This window comes from Pleuronectes platessa, chromosome 14 (assembly GCF_947347685.1).
Source record: "Pleuronectes platessa chromosome 14, fPlePla1.1, whole genome shotgun sequence".
NCBI lineage: Eukaryota > Metazoa > Chordata > Actinopteri > Pleuronectiformes > Pleuronectidae > Pleuronectes > Pleuronectes platessa.
In genome coordinates this window covers 15,242,098-15,264,124 of record NC_070639.1, presented here as the reverse complement: position 1 = coordinate 15,264,124, position 22,027 = coordinate 15,242,098, and the positions used below count along the sequence as shown (strand labels likewise).

The following is a 22,027-nucleotide window of genomic DNA, read 5'->3' as shown; positions in this document are numbered from 1 at the left end:
ATGACCTGTATAAATGTTTTTCACCCCCCAGGGCGCCATTCCTCACATTTTAATGTTTTTTCCCCTGACCAGATTCCGTCCTCTGTCATCCCTCAGCTATAGTAGAACTAGTTAGTTAAGTCAAATAACTTAACTTCTTCTGCTCTGCCTGTGTGTCTGTATTTAAATCCCAACATTACTGACCTGCTACAACTTTGGCCATATGTTTCTGCCGCTTACAATTCATCCAATAAAAGTAAAAATAAAACACAAGGCATTATTTCTCTGTAATCTCCTTATTGTTCAGGAGAAGCCAAACTTTTTATTACCTTTTTTAATTGTGAGCAAAAAAGCAATCACCGACCACACAACTGTGGATTATGTGTCCCTGCATGCTGATAGGAGCAGTAGATCAGAAAACGCTGGTATGGGTCATTTCAGAAGGCTATGACAAACTACATCCATTGGCAGTGGAAGATTAAATGAGGAGAAGCAGGGGGTAGAGGGAAAAAAGAACAGATAAGAAGTGTGGAAGTGGAGGGACTTTAGAGAGACTCATTAAAACCAAGTACCGTGAGTACCGGACAGTGGGTAGCTCGATGTTCAAATGGAGGGGCTTGTTTTTTGGCCCAGAGTCACAATTAATTAGGCCCTCAAGGGGCATCAACATGGCTCTGCTTCTGAAGCGTGTGTGTAAGAAAGAAAAAGAAGGAGGAAATGAAAACGGGGGGGAAAAGAAAATCAGAGAACTAGATTTATAATCAGGATTTGGAAATTGCTCAGAGGTGCATGTCATTCATGTTGGGTCTGAGGGTCATGGCTGTGTTGTTTATTGACGGTTTTACCTCCTTTACTTTTCCTTGCTTCTTGTCGAGCCGTCGTGAACCTCATACAAACATGTTCTGAGAGGCAGCTCATTTCCAAGGCCACAAATATAAAATCAAGCATTTCAACTGCATTTTGAAAGCTTCTTCAAATCGAATCGTCTGCATGGCCTTCAAAAGCTACAGTATGCTGCGTGTGTTTCTCTTTGGGTCCGTGATACAACTATCAGAATTCAACCTGAACCCAACTGGCATTTTGTTTTAATTCTATCGGAACCAATGTTTTCCCTAAAAACAGGCATGTGCAGTGCTACAAGTCAGAAAACGTAAACTTTACAGAAAGACCCCTGACAAGTTGGGATTTGAACCAGAACCCTCATTCTATGACGTTGCTAACCACAGCACCACTGTGCCAAACCCCGGTATAATTTCAAAAGGATTTGTCCTTATCCAACCCATGTCATCCGATACAGGTCCCCACGGGCATGTGTCAGATATCCTTACTATAATGTACATGTGTTCATTCAGGATTGAGATGCCTCCAAAGCCCAATTAAGATAGTAAAGTCAATTTTCTTTTCTTTAAATGAGTCAGGGATTGAGTAAAAGAACATTTAGTTTGCACCGTCATTTTTTATCTACCTTGCCAAGGCGTACATGGGTAAATTTAAAAATGTTTGAGTGCTGCGGTATTTTTATAAATAGGTATTTTAGAGCTATTTTCAGCAGCAAGCGATGTTTGAGCATTTTTTCTAAATGCCTTGTCCACATGCATACTTTCTCTCTGGTCGTGTGACGGTTGATACATTTCCCAGACTAAGCCTCTAACATTTGGAGGGGTCACCCACTTATCCACGTTGTTTTGTGTGACATTTTTCTCATGGTTGCCTAAATGGGTTTGACCTCTCTCTCCCTCCCATGGGTTTCCTTTCCATGTCAGCCAGTCACAGCGATAGGTGTTTAAGTGGCAGATAGCAGGACAAGGTTTTTTTTTTTTCCTTCTTTCAAACTGGTGATTGATTCCTCCATCCCGCTGCCCTGAATGCGTTAAACATCACCGGGACCTCTGTTACAGAAAGATTGTTTTTAGCCGCTGCTGCCAAACCAAATAGGCCACCAGTCCGTCTGGTAGAGAGAGAATGAGAACATGGAGAAAGGTTTGGCATGAGGAAAGAAAACATGTTTGGGGGTCGGGGGGGTTGGGTTAAAGAGACATTTGGCCCGTAATTTTCAGTCTTAACCGTTTTTCCTCTCTGCCCATAATGAAATGAATCATAGCTAATACTTTTGTAAGATTTCACCGCCTGTCTTCCTTAGCATGCATTTTTGCATCACTTTTCTAAAACAGAAATAAGTCAAGCTATGATTGATCTCCACTGCCTGTGCCTTTTTCAAATGTTCTGCTCCAAAAAAAAAGAAGAAAATTTGAATTGTGTGACTGCAGCAAGATAATTACCCAGGTGGAATTGTAAGTGCGAGGATCAGTGAGGCACATCAACCGAATCTGATCTGTGTATCTGCATCCAATAAGACTGCAACGTACAAGCACACTCAAATCTAACACTGTCTTTTTCTCTCTCTCTCTCTGTCTTGCAGGTAATGTGCTTTGTCTTTATTCGTCCCCATGGGTGCGGCCTCAGTGATGACCACAGATGTGATGAGTAACACAGCTTTCCTTCGTGGGGTCACAGTGTAACACACAAACCGAGCAACAGGGACCTAGGGAATCATGAGGCGCTGTGCAATAACACACACACACACACACACACACACACACACACACTCATGAGCAAATGCAACCACATGAACATGCACAACATAATGTCAGGTATTGGACAGATAAGGTCTCCATTTCACTACAGATGGAAATCAATGACTCAGTTTACCTTTTCTTGCGAGCATTTATGATTCACATAGAAATACAGTAAAAACATTATAAATACATGACACAACAGACTCAAGAAGCACACAGGGATTGACCTTTATGGTGTTATATATATCTTTTTTTTACATGTGCCATCTTGACGGTATATAGACTCGCTTATATAGTTATATAACGACTCAACCGCATGCACACTCATCCTTATTTACATTGGCACCCAGGTTTTTGTTTGCCTGATGGAGGGACGGCAAACACGGGCCAATCTGTGGGCAAAACCCTTAGCTGCATGTGGGCAGTTGGGTCAATATTTGTGTTGTTCCAAGGCCTTCACTTAGGTGAATTACGCAATCAAACCAAAGTGTAGTTTGTTTTTTAAGCTTACAGTTCTTTGCAGTGGTGTAGTCAAAACCAGACACACCCACACATGACATATGCACAAGTGTCAGAGACAACAGAGAAAATGTGGGTCTGGCCGTGGGAGAGGCAGACGCACATTTTGAGAGTTAACTGCCGAAGTTATGCAAGTCTGTTTTCTCTACACAGTAATGTAACTGATTGAACGTTAAAAAAAACACGCAGTTGACTTAACTTGCACAAAATTGACCTCGCTTTGCTCTTGTGTTCTCTTCTTTGACGTTGACTCTGCGGTTGTTCACCTGTCCGTCTGGGCTCGGACACAGATATTGCAATACCAATCCCACTGTGGAAGAAAAATAGGTCATTCAATTGGGACACGGTAGAGATTTCTATCTATAATGCTATCGACATAACTGCGTGTAGGTGGTGCTGAGCCGAGAGGTACGCGCCGAGGCCGACTGTAGGCTGATGCAGACAGGCAGGGTTATTAGGGTGAGCCGATCTGAGGCGCAGCAGCGTCGGAGGTTGCCGCAGAGTCTAATGAGGAATAGATGAAAGAGAAGAGAGGACAAAAGAAAAAGAAAGTGGGGGAAAAAAGAATTAGAAAGAAAGTTCATACGATGTGATATTCAAATTTGCCACATACATCATAGTAAGTAGATACAGGATTTCACGAACCAGGTGAAACTTCCTGCAGCTGAAATATGTCTGAGAACAAAGCAGTGATTGATAACCGAATGGCTACTTAAAGGAATAGTTTCATATTTGGGGCATTATCCATCGTCACTAATTTTCAAAGAGTTAAGTGATAAGAGCTTTACCACTCTCACGTCTGTCCAATGAGATCGGAGCTAGAGCCAGTGGGGAATTAGCTTAGATAGCATAGGTGGCAAACAGCACACCAGGCTCCGTTCAAAGATTAGTCACGTATAAGCTTTAGAGCTCAGTATTTACAATGTTGCTTACATGCATACACAAAGAGGTATGAGGCAAATTTAGAAACTAAATGTTGTGTTGCCTGGAAGTTATTCATTAACAACACACCTCCACATCCTCCCAGGAGAAAGAAATGAAGCCGTCCTGAAACATCTGCCAGTAGCCTGACAGGGATCCAAGCCAGGGGCAAATCGAAGCGAGCTACGACCCTTGTTTCTCAATGACAGCTAAGATAATCACAGTGTGTCTGTAGCACAATGAAAGTGTTTACAAAACATTAAATAAGCCTTTTTCCCCAAAACTTCTGAACTATTGCTTTAACAACAGAGCAGAAAGAGTGACGTGTCAAGACTAAATGAGTTAAACTCGGCTTCCTCCAAGCTGCCGACTAGTTTACAGCTGCCCACACTACAGTGCACATACACCATCGACTGGGAGAGAATAAGTATTTAATTACCTTCAAAGAACTCTGTAGAGCATTCGTATAGATTTGCATATAATACACAGGATTCTGCATTTAAATGTGGGTGGAAGGGGTTTGTTTGCATTGGGTAGACAACTGGCTCATGATTCGAGGTCCAGGCAGGGAAATCCTTGCCGGCTCTCTGAGCTGCTGCCTTCTGCTTAGAATTTAAAATCAACAGCCGAATGCAGGGTATTTTTTTATTCTCCTAATACAGCTGGATTTCTGTGTCCTTAATCCTAAATCTTTATCTCCGTCTTGCACCGCTCAGCCTTCCTGCATCGATGAACTCACCGCAGAGCATGATTGATCACGTGACACTGATATTGGCTTCTAGTAGCCTTAGCAGCTCGGAAGGCCGACCCGCATAAAACTGTAAGGAAGTGTCCAGGTCTTTTTGGCTTCAGTGTTTGATGCCTGCTGTTGAGTTATTGCTTTCTCCGCCTGTCAGTCATTTTGGGCGTTGCACACATGGACGGCGTGACAAAGAAGTTGTCAGAGTGGGAACAGGGAGGTTGTTTTGCATTTTTCGTCTCACAATGTTGCACACAAACATCGCAGTTTTACGAAAGTACAATTTTCTACATCTGGATAGTGACTTCAATTTATTCTGTTCATGTTCTGTGACATACTCAAATTGCAGTCCCAAATTTGTCATGCAAACAAAATACTTGCTACCAATTAATTTCCCCTGTGTACTTATTTTACTTAATAATTGTACTAATAAAGCATTAACATTAATATGGCTCTGCTTTTATTTATCTTGGTTTATTCATAGAACCTTGTGGAACTTGTACAATTGAACATTTCGTCATGAAGGACACACCTAGTCCTACTTTTAGCTCTTAGAGACACACACAACTAAACGCGTGTGTGAGTGTGTGCATGGTTGTGTGTGTACGTCTAAGTGGTTATTCCAGTCACAGCTCCTCATTAAGATGTCAACACACATACACCCTGTCATTCCATTGTTGACTGTTGGCATGGATACCTGGCTCATAGCCGGTAGACGTTACATGTTGTGTTTGTGTGTGCGTGTGTGTGCGTGCGTGTGCTTGTGCGTGCGCCTTCTGAAAAGTAAACAAGTGAGTGCGCAAAGCCCCACAGCTCCAGCCAAGGCAGTGAAGCAGTAAAAGATCAGAATGGTGTTTTACATCCTGTGGGAAAAAAAGAGTATGTATTAAAGAACGACTGAGAGACTGAGAGACCGAGAGAGAGAGAGAGAAAGAGAGAGAGTTGGAGTGAATGGGGGTGGGGGTGGGGTTGGAGGGCATAAAAGCAAATTTAATCATAGCAAGTCAATTTGCTCTGATTTGATCTTCAGTCTCATCTGGAATTTAAAACATATTGTAGTTTGAGGTGATGTATAAATAACCCCCATGGTTATGACTGTCATATATCACACTGGGATGTGTGTGCGTCAGTGCGTGCGTACATGCGCTCGTGGTGTCACGGAGTAAATTAGTTTGTTAATATGCTGAGCCCAGGAGAATTGAATGGTGAGCAACCAAGTGTTGACATTAAAGTGAAGAGTGACAGAGTGAGAACTGGCAGAGATTGTAAACGCGAGCACAGATAAACCAGGTTGGGTTATGATTGTGAAACATGACGTGTGTGTGTGAGAGAGTGAGAGAGAGAGAGAGAGAGAGAGGAGAGAGAGAGAGAGAGAGAGAGAGAGAGAGAGAGAGAGAGAGAGAGAGAGAGAGAGAGAGAGAGAGAGAGAGAGAGAGAGAGAGAGAGAGAGAGAGAGAGAAAATGAGTCTGTGCAGATATATATATATGCTCCCGTGAACGCCCACAGGTCTATCCTCTGTTGCCTGCATAGGTGCATGTCATGACACATATACACACACACACACGCACACACACACACAAACACACACACAAACCAACATCAAACTTGGTGACTGATAGCAGAGTCCTGACCAATTATTCAAACACACATGGTGAGGAGACAGATCTGTCCAAAAAAAAGACCTGTTCAAAATGTACTTATTCCTCTCTCTCTCTCTCTCTCTCTCTCTCTCTCTCTCTCTCTCTCTCTCTCTCTCTCTCTCTCTAACTCTTCCGTTCCTGCTGTGACATGACCCACAACATCATGCTTCTCCCAAACACCCACCGTCGCCGTCCCCTTCCTCCCTTTTTTGGGTATCCTTTATTTAATCAGCCTCGACATCAAAGCGTTGGCCTTCCTGTTGGCAGGGAGAGTGCAGTTTGCAGAGGTGTGTGTGTGGGTGGTTGAGGTCACTAGGACCTTGGGCTGACGTCGCGTCCTGGTCGACCGACCTGCCACTCATTAGTGCTGACCCGTGGTTGGCTGGTGAGGAGATGAGGGGAAAGGTCGTGACCTGAGTGGCAGCCTTATGTCTGCCTGGACTAAATAACCATATAAGTGCACAGGAGCAGGTGAACGAGGCCCCAGACACATAACTTCAAATTGGTCCTGACAACACACACGGACATGAACATACTGTTAAAGGGAGTTTCACATCGACCACATACACACACACACACACACACACACACACACACACACACACACACACACACACACACGTTCACAATATGCACATTTCACAGAAAACCTGCACAGTCATTATCACAATGATTGACATAAAAAGTCAATTCTACATTTTTGCATTATAATTGGGGACTGGACACAAGTTTTCATTTCACAGTAGGTGAAGCAGTGTGCTTGTTTTCAGCTTGTTTACACACTTTGTGGGCAGGCAGACTCCTGGTCACACTTTTGCAGCTTGTGGTTTTTGTGTGGTCTGAGTTTAGCGCTGATAAATAAAACTGTTTTGATGCGAGGAAACATGGTTTCAGGTTTTCTTTGGCCTGTTTCTGATGGGATTTTCTTTTCTTTTCTTTATGCCAGATTTTTTCCCTGATGTTCACTTTTAGAACCAAGATCTGAACCAAGGTCTGTGTTGTATTGTCGACATTTGATATCGTTGGTTTTGCTTTCAGATTTCATTTTAAGGAAAGCACTAGAGCATTTTCTATGACACACGTACATAGGTGGGTAGTATTCATTCCGTTTGAATGGAGAAAATGAAAGATCTGGTTCATTTAGTTAAATTTGTTGCTACTGTGAAATTATTAGAGTGCAAGCATCCTGCTAGACGCTTCTTTTTCTTATTCTATTGTACAATCTGTCTCAACTTTCTGCATTGGTCCGATAGTCCTAACTATGAACATAAAAAAAGTTTTTTAAACCGTGGTTGAAGGCACCTATCACACCTGCTATTTGGGGTCAGACTAAAGATGAAAGTCAGACCAAACAAGGTTAGTGTGAAAGCCATCCTTACTGAGCTATGACCTGCAGAGCTTGTTATTGTTTTTTTGTCCAATTTACTGTATTTACTTCATATCACAGATAAACAAGGGAGATACTTTTTGTAATATGAGCGTCACTGTGTGTTAGAGCTGGTTACAATCTTCATGAGACCAAATGCAATGCAAATGCAGTCTTTAAACTCTGAGTAAATCCATTTAGTTATGATCATGGTCACCAAGTGACCAGAGCTTCTAACTACAATCACGTTGAACATCAACTGATCAAGAGCAGTATATTGAGTATGAGATGAAATATAAGGGACTATCCCTGCGGGGAAAGGATTTCTCTGCCTGAGCTGAAAGTACCATTCAGCAAGATAAAACACATAAAACCTAATCAGGTATCTGCAATAGCATAAGCTGCAATGGAAACATCTCAGTCTGGATGGTGTAGGAATGATGACTCAGCTTTCTGAGAAGTTTATTCATCTGCCGATTGTTTACACGTTTTGATCCAATGGTCTGAACCAATCATGAGCCAGGCACCCTGCATTTCCTTGGTGACCTACAGGTTCGTGGTATCAGAAAGCTTCCTGGCAAACGCAGTCTCTGATGATTTGATGAAGTGCTTGCTTTAACTTGATTGAAGATTTGCATGCATACCTTCCCAGTGATGGTGTGCATTACTTCATTTGTTCTGTGCAGTGAGGGAATGCAATGACACAGCAGGATACCCCAGTAAAAAGTAGTAAAGTAGAAGAAGAAGAAAAAAAAACATTTTCATATAGATACTAAACTAAATTTTTAGGTCCAATATGTTGATATACTATGTCAAAGTGCAAAAGTAAATGTGTGGTAATATAGAAAATGTTGTGCTGAAAAAAAATATACCAAGCAATTATATATATATATATATATATATATATATAATTAATAAATAATGTAATTGATTTAATTGAATTGAGTAAAATCAAACAAATTAAACCTAATGAAATTGACAAAATTCAACTAGATAAATAAACTTGTTTTAAGTTAATCATCATCTAATTCATGATGATATCAGTAGGCAGGGAGGGAGGGAGATTTTATATTTTATTTTTTTCTGCAGGGGCGCATCATCTAACTTTACACAGCTTGAAGTTGAGAACATGTTCTTTTCTCTATATACACTATGTACCGAGCGCTATATATTGTCTCCTATTATATAACATATAGTCTTTGTTTGTTTTTTCACGTCCACAGTTCTTAATACAGAAAAGCCAGGCTCAGGCTATCACTCTTAAAACCGCTCCCTGTGTCCTGGAATCAATAACAGCACCCAGCTTTCCAGATTCAGGATCCAGGTTATGAAAATAACCCATATGGATTTAAAAACAGCCTCAAGGTTGTAAAACCAAAGACCAAGGGTAGTGAGTGCAAGTGAGCAACACATCAAGCACATACTAATATTTAAAAAAGCAGCACCAACAGCTTCTATTAGTTTCTGTGGCACAAAATGGAAAAATAAAAAAGCTAAGCGGGGAATTAGGTAAACCGTGCTTAGACTAGTACCCACAAGAGCAAAAGGGATTTATAGGAAGAAACAGCTGGATAGTGAGAGCTCATTATTTAATAGCTGAGTGCAGGAAATCAATTTTCACGTGTGGGCTTTAGCATGAGGATAAATTAGCATATGAGTAAACAGAACACCTCACTTGTGCATATTCTTAGCCTCCCCGGGGACTCGTCTCCTCAGATTCTGCTTTTAATTTTGTACCTTGTTGTGTAATAATGAATTACCTTGTGTGTGTGTGAGATGCTTGAAATGTGCACGTGTGAAGAAACGTGCACTTGCAAGTTGAAGAGCGAGGAACGGTTAGATTTGGATACAAGAGCTGGAATCGAGGTTGAATTGAGTCTTAAATGACTTGGATCTGTACCAGGTTTTGCAGAGCATGACGTCTTGCACACTCCGCAGCAACGCATCCCCGAAATACACACACACAACAAACACACATTCGACTGCACAATCGATAAAAGTCTCTTTTCGTTTCAGCTCTTCTTGTCTTTCCAAGGACAGAAACATTAACTTACATTACATTTGTCCGGCCCATCAAGGCCTTGCTCACATGTCCCCGTTAATGAACTGAAAGAATGGGCTGTCTTGCCTGATGGAAGACATGTGCACGCTCAGTGTACCCAAGCGAAGGTTGAGTCTCCAGTACCAAAGAATATTTTCAACGGCGTTCTTATACCTGTATTCCCCCTTTTTTAAACATCTGTCTCTTCGACACCCACCGCTGCCACTTGACGACTTGCATCAACTCTTCCCCCCCCCCCCCCCCCTCCCAAACAGTTGTCTTTTTCTTGTCTCTGCTGTCTGTACATTTATACAAGGTCTGTTTCTCCCACGGCTCGTGAGGGGATGTCTTTCTTCCAGCCCCTCGGCGGCGATGTCCCATTGTGCCATTTACATTGTGCCCGGCTTCAGGAGCTCTTTATGAGGTGACGCTGTTCTTCTCCAGTGATCATCGCCCTTTTTAGAAATGGTAATGCTCTGTCCTTCGTCTGGGCTTTTGTGTCTGCTGACACTTTGTTCATCAGCACAATTCATCTGCATTCACATCTGATCTTGATAAAGGTATATTTCAAATGTAATCATGTACCATTGGCTTTTCGGGGGTTTCAGCGCGTACTCTATGGGGGAATCTTTCCTGGCGAGCGATTCATTACGAGAGTGAGAGCTCTGCATGGATCTCACAGCGCGGTCCTCCGCTCACCGGCACACACTGTGAAATAAAAGGAGGCTATCAATGGTAATTTGTATGGATCACATGCATATAGGAGCACGCGCACTCAAAGGTGAGGAGAGGAATAATCTTTTGGGAACATCATAATAATGAGAATTCATCATGAAAGCCGTACACTTCAACCAAGCGTTTGGGTTGACTGTGATGATTGATGACCTCCGCTGAGCTATTATCGGTAGATTGGGTGAGTCAGAGGGACGAGTTTCCTGGGGACATGGACACGAAGGAGCCCCAGAGGGAAAGATGTGCATAATCCCACGGGGACGCAGGACTGGACCCCGTGGAACAGTTTGCCAAATGATATATCCTCACTGATGTATAGACCCTCAGCGGGGAATTTGATATGCTGACCATTGTTATCTCATAATTCGAATTATTACACTTAATATTAAATATATGTGTTCTCTAAAAAATCAAAAGTTGGAAGTTTTAAGACAGATATATTGCTGTAGGACTGATGTTACTGGATCAGGTCTCTGACTAAATTTCACACAATCATATCTCAGTCTCCTTAAATATGCAGATCAATGAGTTGGACTGTGAAAATGTCACAATGTAAAAGGAAGTTAACAAAAGCCTCAATCCGCCCCCAGATTCAGATCTGCTCCGAAAAGAAATGGGTTTCTCCCTGACCCATAACACATGATCCCTGTAAGTTTTGTGGAAATCCACTCAGTTGTTTTTGCGCAATCTTGTTCACAAACACACAAAAACACGGACAAGGGTAACAAACTCTACTAGTTAGTATTCCCCATTACCCTGGAATAGCCACTTGTGGCTGCTGTTCAGAAACATGCACATAGTCTGCTTTATTATCATGGACAGTATTTATTCTATTAGTCAACAGTTGACAGGGCACCGTAATATTTTCTCAATTATTGCTATTATTGCTCTGAAAAGCAAAACATGCTATTGTTCCTCACTATCTATGACAACGATTTAAACCTTTTCACTGTACAGCATGTAGCTTCTTCCAGAAAGTGTTTGTGTGTCCCTCTGCTCCACTACTCTCATACCATTGTTAAATCCTGTGTAAAATCCCCTGAAGATATTAAAAGGCCTGGCTCTGGGTGATCAGAAGTCATCAGGACAAATATATTCCTCATTACTACTAATTGTAATTGCACTCATTGTATATTGTGAAATACATACACAATACAGTGCTTGTGGCAATACACGCTGAATTAATGGAAGCACAATAGAGGACATTCAAAGGGCAAAATAAAAACAACAAACAGCATAACAACAGAATTATTTGTCAGATTGCACAACCAGTGCTCATGACTCTCGTTGCCTGAGGGTGAAAACTGTCTTTTCAGCACCGTGATGTGTTTTTCACTGCTGCAGTTTATTACTGCATTTATTATTTTTGCTGTTTTGGGTTAAAGGCAGAATATTCAATATAAGTGGGACAAATATTGAACCATGCGTAAGTTTCCAAATCTTTAGACTAAACAGTAATCGTTTATTTTTTATTTTAGGGCCTAATTGTTATGCGGGTTCTTTATTTTTTTTTTATTGCAGAATTTATCTTTATTTTTATAAATAATTAGAACTCATTAAGTCTGTTGATTAACCCGAATTGCAAAATAAAAAAAAACAAAATAAACTTTCATCATCACATGAACTTTCAACCTTGTTTCAACAGTAAACAAGTTCAATGTTCTTTCTGTTACTGGAAGTTGCTTCTGTTTGGTTTGGATGGCAGTCGGGTCCGTGATGACGCTGTCACTCTCTCACCACAGTGTCCCAACCCCAGCAGTCCCTCCATGTTACTTGAAGTATCTGACATCCCCTCCTACTGAAACGCTTCCATCATCTTCAAACTGTGCGATCACAAAGGCGCCTGTTGCCGAGTTCGTCTTTGTTCATTCCTTCATCTGAAAGAAGCTTCATCCGCTCTGGCTCGCCTCCAGCCTTTTGAATTTGACAGCGGCCTGACTGACACTTGTCATGGGCTGTTGAGATAAGAACGCTAATACACGTCTATATACATATGCACAAGACGCTGTTGTTCTATTTTTTTAATTTTCTAACTGCACCGTAAATTTACCCTAATAATTGCAGAGCTCTGTATTGTGTCTGTGTGATGGTACGTTTCTCTTGTTCACGTGTATTTGCATGAGAGTGTACAAAGAATCCTTGATTAATAGTTCAGCTGCCACAGCTTGGATTTGACAGGAGAAGTCGCCCGCAGCCATCAAACATGATGCATGTTGGTGTGATGCAAACGGGAGATAACCCCCAACAGGGAGGTGGACAAGGGCAGTGACACTAATTTATCCATTTGACTGAACTCCCTGTAATACAAAAGCTCGGGGGTGTGGCGGGATTGTCTCCCACAGATTACCATGCACTGCTTCCTTTTTTTTCTGCAGGGTGGAGGAGTATCTGCACAATGATGTTAGAAAGTGAGAACTTTTTCTTTTTCCCAAGGCACTGACATGAAGCTGCATCTCACAGGAAACAGAGAGGTAAACAACAAGGAGCCTTTTATGACTACAAAGTAGTGTGCTGCGCTGAAGGGATGCAAACAAGGTGGAGGATGTTCTGTTTGCATTGAGAGAAAAAAAAAAGAAGTGCTGCCTGTTTTAAAAGCCAGGGAACATGTCTGGGGTGTAGTTGAAAAGATGACGCTGCAGGTTCTGGGTGATTTCAGTAAAGCTACAGACAGAAGTGCTGGAAGTGAGCTGCTTTTTGATGTGCGAGATTAAAGGGATTTGGCACTTGAATACCTTCTTGTCTGGACGCTCCTCAGGGTCGTCTGGAAAGGACGTGAAGATAAAAGCTCCTATCTTTGTTCTCCTCTCGTTTTTCCCTCCAGTCTTTCATCCTTGTGATTTTTGAAACTCAATTTAAACAATTTGTCTCAGATTATCATCCCTGAATTTAAATCCGGCTCGTTTCCAATTTGATTTAAACTTCTTGTAGGGAGGCTGTGCTCACCTTGATGCATGTTCGGAGAGGAGGTTGTCAGAGGTGTCGGGATTATACAGTGAGCAACATGGGGGAGGGGTTGGTTTGATCAGTAGCAGTGAACAGACCTCATTCTTTACATCCGGCAAAGCAGTTAAGTTTTCATCAGCGATAAGTGCATTCAACCATGAGGGTACAAACCCAGAACAACAAGAATCAAGAAAGTAACATTTTTCCTAGTGGGTGTGGCCATAGATATATATATATAAAGGCTAGATGTCTCATTCGCGTTTCCGGTCAACAGAGTCGAACGTCCGCACATGGCGGCCATCTTGCCACAGGCAGCTCGCCCACCCATAACATTGTGTTAGTAATGGTACATGTACTTTTTAAATAAAAAAAAATAAAAACAATTCTTGATGTATATTTGTAAAGGGAAATCTTGTACATATATAGAACACTATTCTATTTTTTAGAAAATAACATAATTATTCATAAGTATGCAGTGTCATAACTACATTTCTGACGTTTGTAACAAACCAAACCGTTTAAAAATCGGTTGAGAATTTAGCAAGTTATGGTTATTTAAAAAGTACGTACCACTACCACACAATGTTATGGGTGAGTGAGCTGCCTGTGGCAAGATGGCCGCCATGTGCGGACGTTCGACTCCGCTGGCCGAGACATCTAGCCTTTCTATATATATCTATGGGTGTGGCAGTTAAACCTGATCCAAGCTGGACATTGGGTCTGATTTGCAGCAGAGGTGGTGATGGTTCTGATGTTCATCTGATCGGCTGAAGGTTAAAAGGCCACGAAAGGCCACACTGGTGCCGTGCTTCATCTGTGAACAAGAGAATTAAGTGAAGCTCATTGGTATTCCTGTGAACCGCCAATGAAATGCATGAAAAAAAAAAAACTGGTTTCTAATCTCTCTGTCATCATTATCTCTCGTCTGATCAGAGAAAGCAAACAAAGCTCAGCAAACTTCAGAACAATTCATAATTCATGCCCAAACCAGCTTACCTCTCTCTTAAATCCCATAACACAGGAGTGTGCACAATTTCCACTGCGCCGACCACACAATTCCAGTTAGCATACTGGTTTTGTTATATGCGGCATTAAAGTTTCATCATTTACAGTAGGTTGACTGGGTTCTGTGAATGCAGCAATACTTTGGACTTGATGTAAAAGGATTGATTGTGGTTCTGTGCCCTTCTTTTTCCATCTTCAGATTGATTTATTACTGACTGATGCACACACCCTCCATGTCCCTGAATCATATTGAACAGTGTGCTCAGACCTCATGGCCTGTTTATGAACAGTGCATTTATGATTAGGGAACAAAGACATCGCTGAGTTCATGAATGTATTGATGCACAACCTCCTCTGTGCGTGTATAAACCTTTGTGTTGGTGTGTGTGTATTCATCTGTATAATGTACATTCATATTTTGAGTCTTCATGTATGTTCCAGGTGGCCCAGTGCAGACAGTGTCTGTTGGAGCGTTGCTTGGCTTTTCTCCAATTGACGCAAAGCCTGATGTGTTGCAATAACATTGGTGTGCAGAGTTGCAGAGGCCCATTGTGTGTCTTCTCTCATGTTTTCCCTTTTGTCTTAGAGACACTTTTAAAATGAGGGTAGTTTTGAAAAGGGAGAACAACTTGTGTTATGGCTTGGTTTTAGCTTTGAGGCAAGAGTTAAGTGTGTACTTGTATTTCTATCTTCATGAGGAGCATATTGATTATAGACCTTGAGTGGTGAGGACATTTGAACCGGCCCTCTACCAATTCAAGGGCTGCTTGAGGGTGAAGACTTGCTTTTAAGTTTCAATTAGATTTAGTTTAGGGTTATATAGCATAAGGATTGTGGTTAGGCATTCAGTTGTAAGGTTAAGGTTATAGTTATGCCAATGAATGTCTTCACTGAAATAGGAGTTGGAGAAATATAACATCAATACTCTCTGATTTTGTTTATTTCCTTCAGTATTTGTTGCTGCCTGAAGATTCTCAGCAACTCTTTAAATTATTTCTCCCCCCGTAAAGAATTGACCTCATAAGTTATCCAACAAAGCCGCTCACTATGACACACAGTGATCTTTTGCTTAACTTAACCAACCCTAAAAATTACCGAAGTGCCTTATAAGCTTTACTGCTTATTTAGAATTGTAACCACGTTGATGAAGGGCCGGTAGGCTTCCTGAAATGTTCTCACTGTTTGAGTAGAAACCTCACATTGGTCATATCCATCAGAGAATATAGGGAGAATTGGCCTACTGCCATGCAGGGTGGAGAACCTGTTGCATTGTGTCTTCATAACTGTAGCAAGAACTCCGTGCTCACAACAAAGCTCTTGACTCGTAAGCCATATCAGAGTCTCCGTAAATAAACAAACCAGTGAAATAACTCAGAGCTGAGGTTTGTTAAAGAAAATATTATTAGGTTAGCGATGTACTCCTGCTTGGTGTGGATGCATAAAATAATATAAAAGATTAGTTAAATGCATGAAAACCTTTGCACTCTTATAGTGTTGATCAGTCAAACTTACTTCATATCATCTACAATGCAACAAAAGTTTTCAAATATATGATTTGCCGTTACTTACAAAGTTACTAAACTGCTCACTGAATGTAGTTTTTCAATTCAAATTTTTAATCTAATCTAGTCTAATTCTAATCTGCAATAGTAATCTGTCAATTTAAATCTACCAGCAATGCAAATTATACAATTGAATTGGAGCAAAGTAAAATTTCTGGATAATAACCCTAGCACAGCAGTTTCTCTGGTTAGCTGGTGATTATGTAAAATGCTCAACTTTTTAAAGTTTAATTAAAACAAACACTAAAACCTGCACCTCCTGTCTGATCAGAAAGATGTTGTGCACAGTATTGTTTGCTCCTTTCCTGTTCAAGCTGTTTTTCTACTTCAGCAAGATCAGACATGCGCCTATCAAGGCTGTGAGTGCCAACGGTGCCAGCTGAGATTTGGGTGGTTTGTGCCAAGCTGTGTGTGTGTGTGTGTCAGTGTTTGAGTTAGAAATTGAAACAGAGAATTCAAATCTATGCTTTGTCCATATTTGAGCGTGATCGTTTTCAGTTTTACTAATTTACAGTGTAAAGCACCTGCATGTTTAATTAGAAGCAGATGGGCTTGAACTCGTTTTCATCCGGATTCTCTGCTCTAATGTGTCTAAAGTGTTTTGTACGTCCTGCCGCAATGAGCCACTGGGCACCGGAGGTTTGAGTAAACAAGGTCTTCGGCAAGGACACCTCGGAAAATGCTATGATAATACAATGAATGGGAAATGGGGGGGGGAAACAGAATCCTTGATACAAATAAAAAGTAAACACTCTTTTCACCCTCTTTCTTTTTAAAGATTTTTTTTGGCATTTTTATGCTTTATTGATAGTGTAGAGACAGAGTTGAAATGGGGCAGAGAGGGGAGTGACATGCAGAGAACGACCGCGGGCTGGAATCGAACCCGGGTCCGCTGCTGGCCGAGGCCCATGGGGGGGACGCCCTACCAACTGAGCTAAGGGCGCCCCTTCACCCTCTTTCTAGCAAAGATGATGGAGGACTGGGGGCATTGGGGACATATCAGATATATTTATGGCGGTGGCATTTACAAACATGAGTTTCTGCAGATTGGTGCGGCTGATAAGACAACTCCCTTTCTTCTTTGAGTCGTTCCATTATGAGAGCGAGACAGATGTGTGTAGGAGTGTCTGGCCTTGGTGGCGGTACGAACTGTGACAAGCACTCTTCCTTTTTCTGGACCACTCAGGAGCTGAAGTACTCCATCACAAGCTTATCCTGTTATAACCATACAGAGCTTTGGTTGACGTGTTAGCAAGTATGTTCCTAACAACACATTTTGCGGACACGGAGCAAAATAAGACTGTTATATTTTCGCCCCCTGCCCGATGTCAGGAAGCTACAGTATCTGCTGTTTTGCTTTTGCTGGGGAGTTAGTGTATAGGTAACATTTAGTCAGTTTAGCAGAGACTTCATCACCTGTTACATCTCAAATGGGATGGTGTAATTATTCCTCTGCCTTCTACTATTGAGGGATGAGAGAAGGACCTGAGAAAGTGGCCTCAAGGTACATACTCCACCATAACTGCTCCAGGAAACGAGCGTAATGAGTACCGAATAACAAATACTTCTACTGCTATCTAACAGGATAGTGCATGGATTTGGGGGGTGGAGCTTCTGAAGGAACTGTGAAGGGAGGGGTGTATTTGCTTATTTTTTTAGTTCAGATATCAACAGTCATTCCCAAGAATCACTGACCCCACCTTTAAGTCTAGAAACTGATCTTTCTGGGTGGGTATAGTAACTCTTTCACAGGCAGTGATTTTACTTATTATTTAAATAGAACATATGAATTGGTGGAGCTTTGAACAAGACTATTCTGGTCTAGGTTTTCCTGAGGATTATTACACTGGCAGGAATGGAGAGTTATAGTTTTGAAAGCACACCTCCTCAGGCACCGTCACACTTCGGTGAATTGTGGCACCAATGAGCATTGGGCACAGATCGTTGCACAGGCTCTGAAGCACACAACAAAATGTGACAGAGTTGAAATACAACATATCCGAAAGAAGCGCTATTGATGGAAATGCATTATCTTGTACGTTCCCTTTTCATTATTCGGCTTTTGTTCCACTGGATTTAGCTTGATTTCCTCTGCTGCACTTGGCTTACTTCCTACACCCCTCAAACGTGTCTCTCGGAGAAGAATACATCTTTTTGCATGACTTTCACCATGAGCCCTTACATTTGCATGTCTTAGGATCGTCCCCCTTTATATTTTGAGGTACTGTCGTGGGTAAATGTGAAACTCAGCAGATTTCCTTACTGAAGGTATACTGCCTTAGATTAAGGTGACCTTAGAATTGTGATCTCTGACCTGTGCGACCCCTTGCTCGAGGCTTTCCAGTTGTGAAAGCTAAATTAGCCACGTATTCTTCAAGGTAAAAGGGGAACCTGCAAGCTAAGCATCAGACGGACAGACAGGCTTTACCTCTTTACTGTGGCCTTATTACCTTTTGGTAAATGACCCGAGGCACTAGTCTTATATAAAGACACTTCTGTCCACTGGTTTGCTTTATAAACACAAACACACACAGAGACTTGCTGTTCATGTGGATCAGAATGATGGCACCGTAATTTGCCCTCTGAAAACGTGACTCATGTTCTCTTAAATGCCTGCTTATTGTATCGGGCGCCTGCTGCAAATGGAGGTGAAGGGCTGCTCACAGTTTGTTTCTTTTACTTTCTCTCTGTTGTTTGAAGCCTCATGCGTGAGCCGTGTGTTATACATGACACCAAACTCACAAATCCCTGCTGAGCAACGCTGAACAAGCTCAGGACCTGATTTCCTAAAATGTGTAACTAAGATCAACAAATCACTTTGTAAAGCACTTTGCGCTTCATGTGACGAACCCCTCCTGTCAAAGCTGAAAGCAGCAGAACACATACGTTAGATATGGTCCATGTGTCACTGATGATGTCAGCGCTCTAATTCTCATAATTTGTCTCTTTTTCATTCATGCTGTATAAAGAGACATCTTAGAAATTAGAGCTAAAAGGGCACTCAGAGGCCACATGCTTCTGCCAATACACACCAGTCCCCTTAGGAAACCACTTTTAAATTCACTTGATTCCCGTTTCTGTTTGGATCTGCACCAAACTGCGCACACTCATTTTTATCGGTTCCCTAAACATGTCATATATATTTATTTATTTTCATCAAAATGCATGAATCATTCTCTAATCTACTAAAAGGCTACCAAAAAGCCAATCTCACATTGTTAAAGAAAATTAAGAACATTTCCTGGATTCTCAACCTGATCTGCATCTGCAACTTCATTAAACAGGTTCTTCTATGATCAGCATCACACCCTTCCACCAAGTTATATGGTGATCCTTTCCATTACCCTTTTTGTAATTCTGCTAACTAACAAACAGAAAGACAAGTGGAGACCAAACCTTTACCTGCTTGTAATAATACAGCTTTGCAGGATGCAGCTTGATGAATAACGTACTTAAAACTGGATGCAGGTTTCTGTCATCCTTTTATCTGATACTGTAAATTACAATTTGGATTGGAAATACATTTCTAAAGACAGGGGAAACCTGAGAAATTTGCCCTTTTTCTGATAATGTTTTATATTATCTACTTTATTTTGTCACATTGTTTACCTCATTTAATTGTTCTTTACAAGCCCCGGCCTTTTTGAACAATTCAAATCTGTTTCAGAGAAGAATGTTTTTAATTAGCAGACACTTATTCATTGTTCATTATTATTAAGACAAAAAATAAGTACCTGGGTTATAAGAGTGCTGATGAAATGCATGTCTGTGTGCGTAGAGTGCATAAATAGTTTTGGCAAGCCAATTAATTTGTTTATGAGTGTGCTCGACAGCCTATTTGACCTCGGTGACAGATATAGTTGGAGTTTATTTAGCAAGCTGACGACCTCCATATTAGAGCTGCAGCGGGTCGACAGATGAAGAGACAGATGGATAGATTGGAGAGTTAATGATAAGTAAATGCACCTTTGCAAACATCAAGCTCCTGTAGCAACTTTATATCTAACTGTATATTAATAACGGTCTTGAAATTGTCACATGATGGTGGTTTATGGGGATTAAAGCTCGCTATTCTACGATTCCCCTCAGCTCTATCAAGTGCTTCTGTGGCTTGCAACTCCTTGTTTTGTATTTATGACCTGCAGCTTTATCCGATATTGCTTTCTCTGCAGCATTGTTTCCGTGAGCAGCAGCAGGCAGTGGTTTTCAGTGAAAAAGCAGTGATATACTGATTGTAAGCTACCCCCCAGAACACCAATACTATTGAGGACATTTTTAGACTTCAACAGAGCATTGACTGGAGTATTTCATGTGGCAGATATGGGCTGGAAATAAGCCTGCTTTTCATCAGATGGCCACAAATACATCAACTGCTCTCAAGGTAGCTGTAACACACAATTACCATTGTGCGTCTCTTTTCCATATTGACACATAAGCAAAACATTTTTTTTTTTCAAATCTAAGAGGTCTCTACAAATCACAGGTTTGCCTTAAAGCCTCTGCATGTGGATAACCAGGTGAAAGGGTCTTTTTTAACCCTGGCCATGATCTTCTCATAAATCGAAACAAGTACTTTCCTAAACTTAACCAAACCGTCACTGAACACTTGAGGCCAGAAAGTATTTTAGCCAGTAAGGTGTCTGACTGAAAAACCCTGCAGGCGCACTTCTCCTAACAGCCGTTCAGCCCACAGCTTCACTGATAGACTATATAAAGATGGACGACACGACTCCCACTTCCTCCCACTATCATGAAATGAAGCCAATATATCCCAGATATGAACGCTGCCATCTTTCTCATTAGGAGTCTGTGCAGTAGTGATCCATGGTGGCAGGGTCCGCCTGATGCACACTCTCAGCTGTCCATTGTGATGTTTAAACCTGTTTTTATGGCATCAAGTATCAAATTAGATCCAAACTCACTAGAACAATGAACACTTAGAGAATCCTCAGTGTGATGAGAACTGCCTAAAATTGCAGAAATCACCTGATAGAAAAATGTATTTGTGTAGCCAACCGGTGGCGATGGAGATCCTTTGGCATTTTTTGTCATGTCCCCACCCAACAGGCTATGGCTCCTACACTAAGGCATGGCAGTATGGTGGCCCCATCCATTTGACCACACTTGCACTGCAAATACACACAACACAACCACAATGTTAAGAAATCTAGTTTGGAATGTGAGAGGGAACTAAACAGTTCATTGGGACTAAAACATCTTAAACACTTGCTTTAGTTTAGTTTGTTTGGTGTCCAACTCTCCTGGTTTTTCTGGTGCAGTAGTGTCAGTGCAGAGTCTTCCCCTCAGTCGTAATGAACCAGACAGGAAACAGGCTGTGGCTGCCTCCTCCACTGCAGTCATTTACTGTTTGCCTTTAACACCATTAGCCTCTTAGTGTTCAGTTTTTATCTGAATGTTTTAAGTGGATGCTTCTGCACAGCGAAAGGGAAGGAACAGACACATGGTTGGAGTTAAGAGAGTTCACTCTGTTAGTAGGTGTTGATGTTTATTACTGGTTTTAACGAGCAGCGCAACATTTCGTGGGCGCTTAGCCCAAAGCTCTGTTAATTGATAGGAGAATGAGTCTATATTCTGAGTGCACGACTTGCAGGTGGCACTCACATTATTCATAGAGCAACTCAACAACAATCGTATGGTGGATGACTCACTGGTACAGAGCAAGTTGCTGTGTCTCCTTTCGCTGTTCCCCTGCAGCAGATGTTTATTTACTGATACTATTTTCTATTGATGTATACAGGTACTTGGAGCAGAACTTTGCTAACTCAGATTTCATCTCTCTCTCTCTCTTGCTCATACAATTTTATACTGGCTCTCAGTATTAAAGGCAAAGGAGGGTTTCATTTTGTGGTCATAGTCTGTGGTTGATCGCAATATTACTACTGATGTACGTCTTTGAGAAGAACCCTGCAGAGAAGAAGGTGACTCTAGAGAAACTGGACTGTGTGTGTTTCCTTGCATTCGTGTAAACGTGTAGTTAATTGT

At 41.5% G+C, this 22,027-nt stretch overlaps 1 protein-coding gene across 3 annotated transcripts in view; it reads left to right on the top strand.

The window, feature by feature from the left end:
- The window catches only part of LOC128456092 (receptor tyrosine-protein kinase erbB-4), a 301,537-nt gene that overhangs the window by 64,215 nt on the left and 215,295 nt on the right, over window positions 1-22,027 (top strand). Inside the window, exon 1 of one of the 3 annotated variants that reach the window (XM_053440142.1) lies at window positions 12,266-12,985. The exons of the other annotated variants lie outside the window; for them this stretch is intronic. The gene's annotated coding sequence lies outside the window, so the exon portion shown is untranslated. Of the gene's footprint in view, window positions 1-12,265; window positions 12,986-22,027 lie in introns of those variants that run through there. 3 annotated transcript variants of the gene reach the window in all.